General features: G+C 41.8%; 1 pseudogene; it reads left to right on the top strand.

Annotated features, from left to right (window-relative positions):
* Positions 1-3,841: 3,841 nt before the first annotated feature.
* On the top strand, positions 3,842-7,000 carry LOC147911908 (uncharacterized; annotated as a pseudogene).
* The last annotated feature ends 7,227 nt before the right edge of the window (positions 7,001-14,227 follow it).

Below are 14,227 nucleotides of genomic sequence, written 5' to 3' on the forward strand. Positions count from 1 at the left end.
GCAAACTAATATATATTGACAGAAAACAGATCAGTGGTTGCCTGAGGACTGGAGGGAGTGAGGAGAGGCAGGAAGCAGGGATTACAAAGGAGTAGAAGCAGAAAATTCATCACATCAAAATGTCGCATTAGTGGTTATCCCCTGGAGGCAGGTGTGTGAAAGGAAAGGGCAATGAAGCAGGATTGCACTGGTGTCTCCAAGTTACTCACAAGATTCTGGTCCTTAATGAGGGCAGTGATCACACATTCTGCCTGCTTAACATGCAAATTATAATTTTTTCTGTGTGTGAGGAAGACTGGATCTGAGCTAACATCCATTGCTAATCCTCCTCATTTTGTTGGGGAAGATTAGCCCTTAGCTAACATCTGTGACCATCTTCCTCTATTTCGTATATGGGATTCTGCCACAGCATGGCTTGATGAGTGGTGCGTCAGTCTGCACCTGGGATCCAAACCTGTCAGCCCTGGGCCACCGAAGCGGAACACACACACTTAACCACTATGCCACCGGGTGGGCCCCCCAAAAAAGTTTTAAACACCCTTGTGTATGTGTGAAACATTTAAGAAAATACATGTGATCATCATAAAAATCATACATATATATATATACACACACATGTATATATCACACAAATAACTGTAACTATAGAGCTATTTTATAGACCAGGGATTCATACAGTTTTAGAAATGGGTGGAGTACTATGATCATCAACTTTGAACCCCTCAGTTTACATCGAGAATAATGACAGGACTTGCCTGAGGTCAAACAGCTAAGACTTAAGCCCCCCTACTCCCACAGGAGTGCTCTTTTCATTACTCCACCTTCCTGTTCTCATATCTTCAGCTAGTTCTCTTGCTGTGACTTCAGTTAAACCCTCTGCCCCCCCTACAAATAAGAACATGCCTGCATACATATATAAATATATACATATATACATACATATATGGTGTGCTGTTGATGTTCAACAACCAGATCTGTGGGAGCAAGACAAATTTGTAGCGCACACACTTGCCAATTGCTTTGATCTAATTTCTCCCACCATGGCTGGTTTCAAGCTATCAATGTGATGTCACTGAATGCGGAGTTTTGGAAGAGATGTGCAATAGAACACCATTTGTAGTTTTCATACCATGCAGATTTAGTAGATGAAAATAACCTCAATAGCACAGATTAATTGTAAAATGTAGTAAAATAATTAGGAAAATATGGGTTTTCAGTGTTTACTATCTTTGGCTTTAATATAACTTATTTAATTGTAAGTTTATAAAATTTGATATTTACTAATGGCATGCAACCATACCAACTGGCTCACAAAATTTCCCTAAAATTTTCATGATTGACTATCACCGGCTTGTTTGAGCTGACTCTAGCATACCATTGCTGCATAAGTAAATGCAAACTTTAGTGTGTGCATCAGAAGGCCCTTGGAGAATTTCTTCCACACTACAAAGAAAACAGAGTAAGCTTGCGTTGCCCTTATTTACAACATTTCAGAACTTGACAAAAATTGAGTTAATTTTATGGACCATTCTTTGATCACCCTTACCAAATAAATGGTAGAATTGAATAGCCACATTAGTGTCTTTAAATACAGTAAAATTAGAGAGCCAATTCCAGAACCACAAAATCAATTCAGAAAACTCATCCTTAAGATTCTGTTCTTTAGAACCATCCCTGGTACCAAAATCTGCATGAATCAGGGCCTCCAGAGAAACAGAACCAACAGGATGTATAAATGTGTGTGTGTGTGTGTGTAGAAAGAAAGAGAGAGAGAGAAATTTATTTCAAGGAATTAGCTCACGCAATTATGGAGGATAACAAGTCCAAAATCTACAGGATGGGCTGAAAAACTAGAGACCAAAGAGAGAGCAAAGGGAGAGCCAATGCTGCACTTCAAGCCCAAAGGGTGTCAAGCTGGAGACCCAGAGAGGAGCCAATGCTATTGTTTAAGTCTGAGGGCCACCTGCTGCAGAATTCCCTCTTACTTGGGGGAGGTCAATCTCTTGTTGTGTCTAGGCCTTCACTTGATTGGATGAAGCCTACCCACCTTATAGAGGGGAATTTGCTTTACTTAAGATTGACAGATTTAAAAGTTATTCTCATCCAAAAACACACTCACAGAATCATCCATAATGATGTTTGACCATGTATCTGAGCACCAGATATGGCACCCAGCCAAACTGACACATAAAATTAACCATCACATTTTCTTTATGCCCTTCTTTCTCTTTTTTTTTTTCTTTTTAACACAGATAGTATTTTATGGCCAGAGGTTTATGGCTTATGGTTTATATATTTCTTTTCACATATTCTATGTAACTGCCACCACAACCCTATGAACTAGATAGAGAAGGCATTTATATTTCCTTTTTACATGCCAGAAGACTACATCTCAGAGAAGTGAGATGATCTGCTCAAGGCTAAACAGCCAACATTTGGCCATTCCAGGAGTCAAACCTAGACCTTCTGATTTAAGATTCCTGGCTCTGTCTAATGAGTTTTACTTCCCCAAACCTCAGCTGAGAGCCCACTGAGGATTGCCACAGTGCCCATATTTTAAACCTCTTATTGACATCCATAGTATCCCTGGAGTCAGCCTAGCTTTTATGATGTGTCATTTGCAGGGTGTGGGGCAAGAGTGGGCAATCTCAGTGCCATTTTCTAGATTCCCTTTCATTATTTCTGCAGGTATTATATTAGCTTTCTGTTGCCTTGGACAGTTAGCAGCAATCGAGGGATGCTTGAATTGATGGTGTGGTTCCAGAAGGAGTAAGATGGATAAGGTCTTCCTTTCCATTCAGCCCATTTACCTTTCAAACAGGAAGAGCCAGTGGGTCAGTAAGAAAAGGGGGCCTGGAACATTTTCCTCCCTTCTTAAGGCTGCCATCTTGTTTACGCCTCACATTAGATAATGTTATCACCTTTTATAATGAGCCTGGATGGACGCTGCTGTCTCGGGTTCAGTGCCACTTTGTGTCTGAAGCAGCAGACAAAGATTTTACTTGTTAAATGTTAAGCCCAAAGATCAGACAGTATACCTTAAACCTGAATTAACCTCCATTTAATTGACAGCTCTTAAATAATAGAAATTAAACAACATGCTTCACAATATGGATGGAGAGAAGTGTAAGTTACAAAAAAATGAGAGAGACAGAACCTGATGGTTTCAATAAAAATAATACAATAGCCTCAGCAAATTAAACCTTGAGCTTGAACTAGTAATTCATATCATATTGTTTTTTTTCCCCACAAAGACTTTCTTTTTGTATAAAATACACACAAACCAAGAAAGTTTAACAGATTTCCACGATGGCTCCAAAGCACTTTCCTGTATATCATGAAAACAACAATAGGAGATTCAAGGAGACATATCCAGTCCCACTCACTGAATCTCGTTAGCATCTTCTTTGTGCATGGCACTGTGCTAGCGACTATAATGAATTCAATGATGTAGCCACTTCGAAGGGGAAAAAAGCCATAAATTTAATCCACAAGCACACATTTGTGGTGGTTCTTTATACAGCCAGCACTGTTCCAGGCCCCGTGGTACTCAGAAAGGAATCTGAGAGAAGAAACTTAAAGTGTTCACTCTGTAGTGAGCTTTAGTGAGTTTAGAATCTAGTTGGGAATAATAGTGAGACAGAAAACCTTACACATAGGAAAGAAGTAGAGTAGCCATTAATCAACAGGCTGTAAGTGCAGCTAGATTTCTAAGAAGAAAGAGATCAAGGTGGACAGGTGAATTTGGAAAGTTGGCGAGAGGAGATTGCAAAACTAGGACTAGAAGGGCAGGTAAGATTTATACAGACTAGAGGGGAGGAGAAAAGGTATTCCTAGGAGAATGAGGAAAAAAGTGAACACAGGCACAGAGATGGGAATGAGCATAGCAAACGTGGGAGGCAGCAATGAGAGCTACCAGGACATGCGAGAAAGAATTGTTGATGACATCATAGAATTGGCCTCATGGGGCCATGGAGGGCACAATGGTCTAGGAACCAGAGGGCACGAAGGCCCAAAGGTATTATCCTGGCTCTGTACTTACTACATGGGTGGCCTTGGTTAGGTCAGTTAGCTGCTTTGTGCCCTGGTGCCCTGGTTTACTTGCTGTCACGTAAGGATACCGACAGTGGTCTGCTGCTCTCTCACGCTTGTTGTAAAAACTAAAAGAGATGATACCTGAAGAAGTGTGTTTTTTTTTAAACAGTAAAGTCAAAATCAAGACCCCTTCTTCCATTGTGTAATACACCAGCATGATGAAGAAATGGTTTCTGGGTCTACAGTAGAGTTTGTTTTCTAGTCGACTGCAGGCAGAAGGTTACTGCATGCGGGGACAGGGGGCTCTAAATCTTTGATATGAATGCAGTTTTTGCCCCTGGAGAAGGCCAGGCCCAGGAGCCTGGACACAGAGGAGATGGATCAGCCACAGGAGAGGTGTTTCTTGAGTTCTCTTCTGAAATGTATGAGACCATGATCTCTCTGAAAGAGGTCCCTCATCTCTGACATCAGATGAAACAGATGAAAAAAGTGTACTTGAAGGCTAGTGAGATGTGGTGGAAAGAGACCTGGACCCAGAGTGAAATCTATCTGAGATCAGATTTTAGAGTTCACCCCAGACTAAACATGTGAACTTAAGCAAGCAACTTCCTATCTCTGGGCCATGGTTCCCTCATCTGTCAAAGTGAAGTAAAAACAGCACTTGTCCCATTTCCCTATAGAGTAGGTTGTTGCAAGGATCAAATGCACAACATGTGAGAGGCTCCTGTAAACTCTAAAATGGTAGGCCAACTTGGCTTATTTTTATTTTTCTTATTAGTAAATGAAAACCAAGTTTTCTGACCAGTTACAAGCTACCAATTTAGCATGCTCTGTCATCACTTCAGAAAAGTTTTATTTCAGAGAGCTAGCTGTAACTTAGCATTGTAGCAGCAATGCAGTTAGGCTGAATTCTTAGGGTTTCTATATAATTAAGTCATAACCCCAATTTAGGGTGAAGATCACAGACATAAGCTATTTGAAAAGGAAAGAAAAAAAGTTTGGATCTGCAGTTAAACACAAGGGCAACTTCCCTCAGCTCTATTTTACTCTGCCTGATCATTTGCTTTTTGTAGGCAAGAACACAGAGCTCAATAGGGTTTTCAGAATATTCTAGTTACAAAAGTGTTCCCACTCAGCTTCACTACTTTACAATCCTAATACTAGTCTGGATAAACCTGTACTAGTTTAGTGTCCTCTCAGTACTAGCATTCTAGCCTGGGCAGGCTTCCTCTGTCCCTCTGCAGGAGAACAAGACAAAACAAACAAGCAAACAAAAAAAACAAAAAACCACAGTGGGCTTCTATGATTGGGTCTTAATTTCATGAGCTTGTCATTTTGTCTCAAGTTACACAAAATGCCTAACCCACACAGAGGGCATACAAGGGGTTGGAAGAAGACCAGGGTTTTGTGAGAGAGTATTTAGAGAGTGCTCTTAGAAGGCTGTGAATCTCCCCAACCAAGGGAGAGTGATGGAAGGTGGGTCCTCTCTTCACATTACACTCAAGGAAGCAAGAGAGTTTTCAAGAAGACCATACCCTAGAGCTTCAAGTGTGCCCCCTCTTTAGGAGGAAACAAGAGGTGCTGTGATGTGGCACCAGGAGCGCTGGGCAGAGCACATCTGTCCCCAGCCCACAGCTCCAGCTCCCTCCAGGACGCCCATTGAGACGTCACCATGGGCAGCCACTGTTTGCTCCCTTCCTTTGCCCCAGGAGACGTCAAAGTCCTCTCCAAGAGTCTCAGAGCAGACCCAGAGAGTCCTTGGCCCTGACCCCACGACCCTCCAGAGCGAGGCTGCGGCCTCTAGACCAACCCCTACTCCCCCACCCCCCATCCAATCTCGGAGGGCCAAATTTCCCTCAGATTCTCTGAGAAACAAGTGCAAAGACGGCCTCTTGAGTGAGGCGGGAGAGGCCATCCTCACAGAGGTGGCCGCCTCAGTCACCATCCCAAGCCGCAGAGAAACACCTGGTGTCCTTGGAAGGTGGAGATCCTCCCGGGGCCCTAGTCGCCGGCAACCTCAGTGGGGACATGATCCCCAAGGGCACTGCGGCAGTGGGCGCCAAGGGAAAGGTGCCCAAGAAGGTCATCGCCAAGAAGTTGCAAGGCTCTGTCAAGTGGTTTAATGTCAAGAATGGGTACGGTTTCATCAGCAGGCAGGATACCCAGGAAGATGTGTTTGTTCACCCAACAGCCATCACACGGAACAACCCTTACAAGTATCAACGCAGTGTGGGCGATGGCGAGACGGTGGAGTTTGATGTGGTGCAGGGCGAGCTGGGCACCGAGGCTGCTAACGTGACCAGGCCAGCGGGCGTCCTAATGAAGGGCAGCTGCTACGCTGCCAACCGCCCCTACATCAGCAGGGACTTCTACATCCACGACCATGCGCCACCCCCGTGAAGTCCCAGGGATGCTGAGGATGCTGTCAAGGATGGCGAGGGTAGCGCCGCCTGTCCAGCCACCCCTAAGATCAAAGGTTGCTGTGCTCCTCGATCTGCCGCAGGGGCCCGGCCATGCCCCACTACATGTTGATCATCACTCCCACCAGTGGCCCATGGGCCGCCCACCTCCCTGGGCCGCCCCGGCCACAAGGCACAAGGGCGCACCGTGCCGGAAGTGTGGCTCCAGCTACCTGCTGAGTCGCCTTCTGGGCTGAGCCACCACTCCTGGTCCAAGACTCTCTGCCAGCTTGTATGAGGAGCTGGAGGAGGAGGACAAGGAGAGCGGGTGCGATGCCAGGGAACCACGGCAGAAGCTGCCGCCATGCTACGGATCCTGCACCCCCAGCAACTCGTGCCACCACCCACAGCAGGCACCTGGCTCCCAGGGCCAGGAGCCTGAAGGAAGAGAGAGCGAGATCGGGAAGGGCCCTGCTGAAATGCCCGCTTTTGTCGCTGTGCCTGAGAAGAGCAGCGCCACTGATGAGGAGGATGCTGTGGTCACAGATGCCCCCTCTGCTGCCTAAACCGAGTAACAGCCTGCCTTCCTCCCCAGGGACTCCCTGGGCTGTAGCTGATGTCCTCTTGAGGAGATGATGACCTTTGGTGCAACTCAGTCCAAACATCCACACTGACTGTTAGATTTATGCCCTGAGAATAATACATGTCCCTTCCCCAAGGTTTGAGGATAAACTATAAGATGTATATATTTCTAAATTCCTGCTTACCACCATCTGCTTTGGTAGTTTCTGTATACACATGCACAGACACTCACACGCACACCTCTGAATCTATTCTTCTTAAAGATCTAACCAGGGCCACAGCTGCTGTTCTGTGTCCCCAGGTGACCTACTTGAAGTACTTTAAAAAATATATTTTTATTTTTAATACACAATGAAAATTATCTGATAGTGAAGTTTATCTGACATTTCTGTGTGATATTATTCACCTGAGTGGTCATTTTCTGAATAAATAATTTCATGTTGCTTTTATCTATCACTGTTGTCTGACTCTTTTTTTCAGCCTACCAGCACATTATTTTATTGAGAAAGTCTTTTCAGTCCTTTTTCAGAACCAGTTTTAGAAAACATCATACCTATTGTTCTTTTAAGACTAATTCTGGACTTGCGGGTTGAACTTCTAGGGATATTCTAAAGGATTAGAATACATAAAGAGGGAAGAAGTGTCTCCATCACTTTCTTTTTCATCCTCTTTCACTGCCCTGTCATTTGAGCAATAAATCTGGAGGGTGGGCCCACTTATCCACACTTACTGCTTAGGTTCTTTATGAGGCAAAACACAAAAAGCTGAGCAAAACATCATGACAAGTAAAAAATTTGGCTCTCTGGAAACAGAATTTGCCTGCTCTGTATTTTTCTCTTTTAATGGAGTTGACGTAATACCATTTAAGTATTTAAAAGAAAATGGGCAAAAGGGGCTGGGGGGGATGGAAAATGAGATGTTGGTCAAAGGGTACAGACTTTCAGTTATAAGGTGAATAAGTTCCAAGGACCTAATGTACAGCATAGTTACTATAGTTAGCAATACTGTATTGATAGTTGCTATGAGAGTAGAGCTTTAATGTTCTCACCATGACAACAATAACAAAGTGGTAACTATATGAGGTGAAGGATGTGTTAACCTTATTGTGGTAAACATTTCACAATATATATGTGTATCAAATCATCTCATCATACATCTTAAAACTTACATAATATTATATGTCAATTATATCTCAAAAAGCTAGAAAAAACTGAAGAAAAAGAACATGGGCATGGAAGCAGGTATAACGTTTGTTGTGCATACTTCTGGAGCTGAAGAGAAACATCTAGTCCATAGTTTTCATCTGTGCTTCATAGTTGAGTCCATCCAGGGGGCCTGTGAAAGACTCCTGGAAAGCTGAGCAGGTGAAGTTCAGCCCAGCTGAGCCCCTTTCCCATCAAACAGAGAAGCTCTGACTGGGAATGTCATCATTATCCTAGTTTTCCTTTGAACATGTGGTTGAGTTGGTGAGTGGGAGGCAAGGGTTGGGTTTGGGCAAGGGGTTGTCTGTTAATAAATTTGAAACCAAACCTTTAAAACCTCATTTTACAGATTAAGGAAATTGGATTATCAAATAGTAAAAGCAAAATACATTCTTTGTTTAAACGTTCAGGCATTTTACACCACATTATAAACTAGTATAAGAGATTTGGAGAATGAGTATTCAATCATTCATTATGGCTAAATATTCTCAATCAATTCGAATAGAAACAGTAGAGATTACTCATTCAGCAAATATTTCATGCCCACTTGTGCCAGACACTCTGCCAGGCACTAAGAGTTGCATCATGGTAAAGAAGATAGTCCCTTCTCTCAAGGAGCCCACAGTCTAGTGGAGAGGGAGACATAATTGGCAATGACTACACAGTGGAGTGAGTGCTTGGGTGGAATTAGCACAGGATGTGAGAGGAAATACAGGTGAACCAGATGCTGACAATGTTGGTTCCAGTCTAAATGAACCACTACTTGGATACTGGAATTTAAAATTACATCTAGCAACCACCACAAACAGAGGTCAAATTTGATCAAGTCATATCAACATACAGCTAGAAGTTGTTCCTCCAGACTCCTAGCCCAGTGCATTTCCCACTATACCAGCTGACTTCTTTGGAGACTAGCAGAGTGCACCACAAATCACTAAGCATAAGAATTTGCACTAAAACACAGCACCAGGAGAGAATGGGGGAAGACTTGAAGTGAGACTAAACCTGCAATGACTTGGAAATAATTCAGATCCCTCCTGGATGCCTTTTCTTGCCAAACAACAGGCATGAATATCTTGAGAGGAAATGTTTTCTGTATATACATGTTGGGTTCACAGGCTGCTCCCTGCTGTGTGAGGTGTATGTATCAGGAGACAGTGGATTGGTCAGCCTGGACATGGAAGCTTTACTTTGGGGGAATAGAAGACGTAAAGGGCCAGACTAAGGAATCTATAATATTCCTTGCTCATTTATAGGTGCCTGACAGGACCCATTGAGTGGAGTTGACCTGGTGAGTGTTGGCTGTGGAGGGCAGGAGGGATTGAAGGGTCACAGAGGCACATATCTGGGGGTGAATACATTTAACTTAGAGCAGGACTGCTCCACTGTTTCCCTTCTGCTCCAGGATTTAGGCATACTTAATTACGGGAAACACCAAGAGTCCAACTGGAACCATACAATATCACCTAAGACACAAAAGAGAGATGTTTGAGCTGTCTCCAGAAAATTTTGATTAAAAAAACAAAACCAAAAACAATATACATCCTCCAGGCTAATCCTCTTTCCTCTCTCTCACTCTCACTTCAGTTACCAGATATTACTTGGTTTTCTTGACTGAAAAATGTGAATTTAGCAGTTATCTCTGTTTGGATCATTGAAAGGTGACATGCCCCATCCCAAAGCCTTTAAGAGTAGGCCTCCTGGGGATGGATGCCCCCTTAGGGGATGAGTTCCTAAGAGAAAGGCAGGTCATGTATCTGAAGGAGCAACCCTAACTACACTCCACTGCCCTCCTGTGACATGCAGTGTCAATACAATGGTGAAGAATCTCATCCCCTCGATTTCATACTCATTTATAATAAGAAACTGGGAGTGGTGGAATGATGCTTTAAAGGGCAAACAGCATTCCTACCTACACTTTCTGGAACATAGTTTCTCAAATAAGGGCTGCCTCAATGGCCTTGGGGTTTGCATCCCCAAGTGAAAGAGGGGACATTATAGCTGATTTTACAGACATAAAAAGGATAATAGAGGTGTGACATCAGCATCATGGTGGAGTGAGCTTTCCCATAAACTCTTCCTCCAATAAGATACAACAAAAGGAACAGTCACAGACCAACAACAGAAGCCTAGACAGCAAAAAGGAAGATCAGAAAGATCCACACTGCTGCACATCTGAGAGTGGACGTGCTGGGGCCCCCAGAGGAAGTGGGGAGAGGTAAAGAGAAATCCTCTCCCACCCCATCAGATCAGTGATCCGGGTCCACGTGGCTCCCAGAGAGGGGGAGGGGTGGCCCTCTGCGGAGAAACCATAGCTCTCTGAGCCAGTGGGAAACTCCCACACAGAGGACTCAGAACTGTTGCAGGGGTGTCATCAACATCTGAGCACCCTAGGAGAGCAGATAATGAGGGGTGAGCAAGAAGCCCCCCACTCCAGAGACCCAGTGGGCAAAAGAGAGAGCCCTCCCATGCCTGACACTGAAGCTCAGCTGACCAGACCAGACCGAGTGGCTGGCTGATCACAGTGAGCAGCCGGGTCAGAGTGCAGGGGGCTCAGATTATACAGCCCTTAACCCCAACACAGTGGCGGCAGGTGGAAATTGCTACCAGATATTTCCAGGATGAGGAAAAACAAAGCAAACACAGGAACCACAATGCAAAGGTATGTGAAATCTCCAGACCAAAAGGAAAATCACAAGCACCCAGAAACCAACCCTGAAGGCACAGAAATCCATAACCTAAATAACAGAAATTTCAAAATAGCTATCATAAAAAAACTCAACGAAATACAAGATAACACAGATAAACAATTCAATGAGATAAGGAGTTTTTTCACAAAAGAGATTGAAATCATAAAGAAAAACCAATCAGTACAGATAGACATGAAGAACACAATGGAGGCGATAAAAGATAATCTGGAATCTTTAAAGAACAGAGCTGACAATATGGAGGAAAGAATTAGCACTATAGAGGATAGGAATACAGATATGCTCCAGATGGAAGAGGAGAGAGAACTAAGACCAAAAAGAAATGAAGAAAGTCTCTGAGAATATCTGACTCTATTAGGAAATATAACATAAGAATTATAAGTATTCCTGAGGGAGAAGAGAGAGAAAGAGGAACAGAGAGACTATTCAAGGAAATAATAGCTGTGAACGTCTCAAATCTGCTGAAGGAGCAGAAAATACCAGTAAGTGAAACCAATAGATCACCTAAATACGTCAACAGGCAAAGGCCCACTCCACGACATATAGTGGTAAGGCTGGATAAAGTCAATGACAAAGAAACAATATTAAGGGCAGCTAGACTAAAAGAAAAAATAATGTACAAAGGAACTCCCATCAGGCTCTCAGCAGATTTCTCAACAGAAAATTTACAGGCTAGAAGAGACTGGAATGATATATTCAAAATACTGAAAGACAAACACTTTCAGCCAAGAATACTCTATCCAGCAAAAATAGCCTTCAAATAAAATGGAGAAATAGTAACTTTCTCAGATAAACAAAAGCTAAAGGAGTTCATGGCCATGAGACCCCCACTACAGGAAATAATAATAAATAATAAAGGCCCTCAGGCCTGAAAAAAAGAAGAGAAAGGGAATACAAAGGTTGGAGCAAGGAGAAAAATAGGTAGATAAACTCAGAAAAATAGTAGATCTTTACCGCAATAGGTTAGCAATCACTTAAATACCAAAATCTAAGATCAAAGGAAGGAATTCACCAAAAATAAATATAACCTCATCACTGTAAACACACACCCACAACACAAGATAGAATAAGGTATAACAAGAACGACTTAGAAGGAGAAGAGGAAACAGATTGACTTGACTTAGTATAAGGAAATAAGAGGCCATCAGATAATGGACTATCTCATACACAAGATTTTTTATACAAACCTCAAGGTAACCACTAAACAAATAATCAAAACAAAATCACAAGATAAACAAAGAGAAAACTAGAAGAATCATAAGACAGAACAACCAAATTGAATTGGCAGTCCAAAACAAATGGGACAAGAAACAAAGGAAATGCAAAAGAACCAGAAATTAAGTGACAAAACAGCAACATTAAGCCCTCATATATCAATAATTACCCTAAATGTAAATGGATTGAACTCTCCAATCAAAAGATACAGAGTGGCAGGATGGATTAAAAAGCAAGATCCAACAATATGCTGCCTCCAGGAAACACATCTCTGCTCTAAAGTCAAGCACAGGCTTACAGTGAAAGAATGTAAGACAATACTCCAAGCTAATGGCAAACAAAAGAAAGCAGGTGTTGCCATACTCATATCAGACAAAGTAGACTTCAAGATAAAACAGGGTAAAAGAGACAAAGAAGGGCAATATATAATGATAAAAGGGAGACTCCACCAAGAAGACATATCAATTATAAACATATATGTACCCAACATAGGAGCACCAAAGTACATAAATCAACTATTAACAAACCTAAAAGGAGACATTAACAACAACACAATAATAGTAGGGGATCTTAATACCCCACTTACACCGATGGATAGATCATCCAGACAAAAAGTCAATAAAGAAACTGTGGACTTAAATGAAAAACTGGATGAGATGGACCTAGAAGACATATACAGAGCACTCCATCTAAAAACAGCTGACTACACATTCTTCTCAAGCACACATGTAACACTCTCAAGAGTAGACCATATGTTGGGAAACAAAGCAAGCCTCAATAAATTTAAGAAGATTGAAATCATAACAAGCATCTTTTCAGACCATAATACTATGAAACTGGAAATCAACCACAAGAAAGAAACTGGAAAAGTGACAAAAATGTGGAGATTAAACAACATGCTGCTGAACAATCAATGGATCATTGATGAAATTAAAGGTGAAATAAAAAAATCTCTGGAAACAAATGAAAATGAAAATATACCATACCAAATCATATAGGATGCAGCAAAAGTGGTCCTGAGAGGGAAAATTATAGCAATACAAGCCCACCTTAACAAACAGAAAAAAGGCCAAATATGCAACCTTAAATCACACTGAACAGAACTAGTAAAAGAAGAACAAACAAAGCAGAAAATCAGCATAAGAGAGAAATAATAAAAATCAGAGCAGTAGTAAATGAAATTGAGATAAAAAAAACAGTAGAAAGGATTAATGAAACAAAGAGTTGATTCTTTGAGAAGATAAAGCATATTGACAAACCCTTACCCAGACTTACTAAGAAAAAATAAGAGAAAAGGCTCAAATAAATAAAATTAGAAATGAAAGAGGTGAAGTTACAGTGGATACCACGGAAATACAAAGGATTATAAGAGAATACTATGAGAAATTATATGCCAACAAATTGGAAAATCTAGAAGAAATGGATAAATTCTTAGAGTCATACGACCTCCCAAAACTGAACCAAGAAGAAATGGATAATCTGAATAGACCAATCACAAGTAAAGAGATTGAAATAGTAATCAAAAACCTCCCAAAAAATAAAAGTCCAGGACCTGATGGCTTGTCTGGTGAATTTTACAAAACACTCAAAGAAGATAGCTGAAGATGGAACACTTCCTAAATCATTCTACGAGGACAACATCTCCCTGATACCAAAGTCAGACAAAGACAATACAAAGAAGGAAAATTACAGGCCAATATCACTGATGAACATAGATGCAAAAATGCTCAACAAAATATTGGCAAACCAAATACAGCAATACATTATAAAGATCATACACCATGATGAAGTGGGATTTATACCAGGGACACAGGGATGGTTCATCATCTGCAAATCAATCAACGTGATACAAAACAAAGAATAAAAACCACATGGTCATCTCAATAGAAGCAGAGAAGGCATTTGACAAGATCCAACATATATTTATGATAAAAATTCTCAACAAAATTGGTATAGAAGGAAAGTACGTCAACATAATAAAGGCTATTTATGACAAACCCACAACCAACATCATACTCAATGAGGAAAGGCTGAAAGCCATTCCTCTGAGATGAGGAACAAGACAAGGCTGCCCACTCTCACCACT

Source organism: Ceratotherium simum, chromosome X (assembly GCF_057802395.1).
Source record: "Ceratotherium simum simum isolate JZ-2026a chromosome X, ASM5780239v1, whole genome shotgun sequence".
NCBI classification, from domain to species: Eukaryota; Metazoa; Chordata; class Mammalia; order Perissodactyla; family Rhinocerotidae; genus Ceratotherium; species Ceratotherium simum.